The sequence below is a fragment of the Benincasa hispida genome, chromosome 11 (genome assembly GCF_009727055.1).
Source record: "Benincasa hispida cultivar B227 chromosome 11, ASM972705v1, whole genome shotgun sequence".
Classification (NCBI taxonomy): domain Eukaryota; kingdom Viridiplantae; phylum Streptophyta; class Magnoliopsida; order Cucurbitales; family Cucurbitaceae; genus Benincasa; species Benincasa hispida.
This window is the reverse complement of record NC_052359.1, coordinates 12352258-12356481: the sequence shown is the minus strand read 5'-3', so window position 1 is coordinate 12356481 and position 4224 is coordinate 12352258.

The window sequence follows — 4224 nt, the reverse complement described above, 5'->3', positions numbered from 1 at the left end:
CTGGGATGAGACATTCTCAACCATTAGGCAGAACCAATTCTTGGAACTGAACCTAACAACCATCATTTTTGGGTTCATAATCGTTAACCTTTAACTATTCCACGTAAGTGTAACCCCTCGCTTTCGGTGCCAGAGTCTCGCCCTAATGCGCTTACCGTAGGGAAAAGACATATTAGGACAAGAGACCAAGTTACCTTATCCTTTTACAGGAGATCAAATAAAGAAACGTGCAATACTGCCATCCTTTAGGGGGACACTACCATGGTGCCTCGAGGCGATGCGCAACAACTTTATTCAACCTAATAAGGGAAACCGAGAGATATGCTGTCGCACTTCTCGCTCTTACTTACTATGAACATTCTTTCCATCCACCTTGATATTGACCTACCTAAACACCATCTATTGGAGGGACACGCCAAAGGTGCCGCGAGGCTGAGGATAGATCTCACGGTGTAGACTATTTAGGAGAAAAGTGAAAGGTTTAAGTGAAACATCTCATGCTCCAAGTACCTCTCACTGAATGTTCTATCTAGGGATTCATTAACTTAGACAATCCGACTACTGATATTAGTCTAAGTCGTCTTTTTAAACTTTGCTCATAAACAATGTTTGTCTATAAAATATGAACAAGCTCAAGTAGTCACATTTAAACACTTTAATGGATTTTCCTTAACTTACATGCATGCATCAAATCTATCTAATTCACCTTTCCAGGTAAGTTCCCAGGTAGGGGTGTTACGTTTCCGTCAATTTAAATACCCCAGCCTATACAAAACTCGCCTTAGACAAAAGGTCCCTTATAGATAGATTTGCTACACTTTAACCTTTTATTAGCCAATTTAATCCTATTAATCTGATTAAAAGATTAAAGCCTTAGGGTTGCTAATCGTATTAGAATCGTGATCCTAGGTCTATGTGATCCGAGTTTTAAACACTTTAAAACCATGAATTAAACCTAAGTAAGCATGCATGTCTTTCTTATTTCTTTTAGTTCTAATTTCTCTTTAACTTTTAAAAAGAAACAACTAAAACCATTGCGCACAACGAGGCATTTATAACATTGATAAAATAACCTATGTGTCATATTTCATGCAATGTCCGGTCATTATATATATATAACTTTTATATAATGCATAACAATCAAGCAAACATGCTTTCATTCACCCTTATACTATAACAATTATAATATAAAGATGATGCATGTCACTGCTTTTTATGCATGCATAAATATAACTCTTATATCATATGATGCATGAGCATGCTCTTACATAATTAAATCATGCTTCTTTAAATTATAACAATTACAATAAAGGGATGATGCATGATTATTGCATAACCTAAGGTGGGATTTACTATATGTACATACCATATGACATATAAAAAACATACATCGCATGTAATAAACAAAGGATTAATGGACCAGGATGAGATTTATAAAAACCGGAATGAAAAAATCCTATCTATTACATTTTCCATCGAGCAAATTGGTTCACAGGCGAATCGGGTCTTGAATCGCCAAGAGGCCTTCATCGTGTAGCAAATTTCAGCAGGTAGACGATCGTTCAGCGCGCACTAGACAATAGAAGAATAAGTAAACGATCGCGTAAACGATGACGAGGTTGCGAAGCCTGACCGTCCATGCGATCGTGTAGCGCGACGACAGGTAAACGATTTACCTTGAGTTACTAAGCGATGAAGCTTGTTGACCTAAACGATTGTCTAGCGCATGCGCTTTAAACGATACGCGAGCGTCTCATCGTCTACACGATGCGTGCAACCAGGTAAACGATTTACCTTGCGATACTAGGTGATCGTTTAGTCAGTTACTAAGTGATGAAGCTTGCTGACCTAAACGATTGTTTAGCGCGCCCACGCGTTAAGTGATCCACGAGCATCTCATCGTCTACACGATGCGATACTCAACAATCGCGTACTCAATCGTCAACCCAATGCGACCAACTCTTGATCACATTCCCCATTGTTTAACCGATGTGTTCATCAACGATCGCGTACTCCTTCGTCTTTACGATGCGATGGATAGCGATCACGTATAACTTATTATGCACGATGCGATCAACCCTAGATCGCCTCCTTCCTCGAAGAGCCGCAACACTTGTTTAGAACTTCGACGAACGACTTAAATCTCTAAACAAAATTTGAATACAGACTTGATAACGATTATTAATGCCCAAAAACGTAAGGGCCTTTACAAATAATTGCAAATGTAAAAGGATCTAAATCAAACCGAGGCTAATCATCCCAAAAACATCCATTAATCCGGCACATCCACAGCAGAGTTAACAATTAAACAACGTAGAAATGCACCCACCTTGAATGTAAAAGTTCATTTCGTTGCAACAGATGAAATCGAAGTATTTAAACATGTCTCTGATACCAATTGAAGGATCTCATACCGAGAGTTCCATGAGCACGTTCGGATCGCTCCGATCTCACCGTGACAGAAATATAACATTATACATTCAACACATACAGTTATGCAAATAAACTCTAATTAACGGCATGCTAAGAACAAATAGAATCATAAGAGATAGAATTCCATACCAGTTGAAGACTATCTTCACACTCCGGAACTCCAACACAGCGAAAACCCTACAAGATATTTACCAACGGTCGACAAGAATGTTGACTGCAACAACACAATCAATGTGAACACGAACGCTACAACGGGGACGACACCACCACTAATGAGCCCCGGGTATTCTCGGAGTGAAAACTCAAAAGGTGGGCTTTGGTGAATTTGGTAGAGGACGGAGGAAAAACCGAGTCGTGTAGGCAATAAGTAAGTAGGAGAGAAAACAATGCTATCGTATAGCATAAGTGCTTATCGCATAGAGGAGCTACACGATCATGTAGGATATACTGAACGATCGTTTAGTTAAATTGCAAGGTGGACGATCATTTAGGCAGAGAAGCAACTATCGTATAGACTCTCGGGCGATCGTTTCACGAAATCTTTTTGGGCCGAAGAATGAATATCTATTACACGACGCAAAATGAAAACCTTTTTCATTTTTAACTCATTGGTTACCATAACCGATGCTGCCCACTAACCCACGTCCGAACGTGGAAAAAGGATTAATTATCATATAATTAATCAATTAATTAATAAATAAATATAATCATATTATATTTATATCCTATAGTTTGATATCACATATCTACTATAATATTTTCTCCTTTACTTGATATAAATCATATTTATATTTAATTTCCTCCATAAGAAAACTCAAAAGGTGGGCTTTGGTGAATTTGGTAGAGGACGGAGGAAAACCGAGTCGTGTAGGCAATAAGTAAGTAGGAGAGAAAACAATGCTATCGTATAGCATAAGTGCTTATCGCATAGAGGAGCTACACGATCATGTAGGATATACTGAACGATCGTTTAGTTAAATTGCAAGGTGGACGATCATTTAGGCAGAGAAGCAACTATCGTATAGACTCTCGGGCGATCGTTTCACGAAATCTTTTTGGGCCGAAGAATGAATATCTATTACACGACGCAAAATGAAAACCTTTTCATTTTTAACTCATTGGTTACCATAAACCGATGCTCGCCCACTAACCCAACGTCCGAACCGTGGAAAAAGGATTAATTAAATCATCATAATTAATCAATTAATTAATAAATAAATATAATCATATTATATTTATATCCTATAGTTTGATATCACATATCTACTATAATATTTCTCCTTTACTTGATATAAATCATATTTATATTTAATTTCCTCCATAATAATGTATCTCATACATTTGCCAATTATATCACATATAATAACCAGTCCAATTATATCATATATAATCGAACTTCCTCTTGTCAATTTGAACATTCAAATTAACCCAAATACTGGTTCTCAACTTTATCCAAGCTACCTAAGGGACCTAATGGACCTGTGGCTCGAAGCTCCAACGGTACGTGAATAGTGACTAACTCTTTAGCCACGAGATCCACCATCTGTTAACTATCAGACATTCTACTAAAGACCAACAGTTGACTCTTCTTACCAGAATATATTTCTATGTCCATCAGATATAACCAATCAATTGAGTACGATGGACCTTCAAGAGATGCCTCCTAAGTATCAGCTGAAGCCAATTTACCGTTGCCCCTGCTAGCTACATCTCACTCCTTAAAGCTACATTTCTTTAATGAACAATACAAACATAGTCCAACTATGTGTTAACCATTCTCGGGCCAGGAGA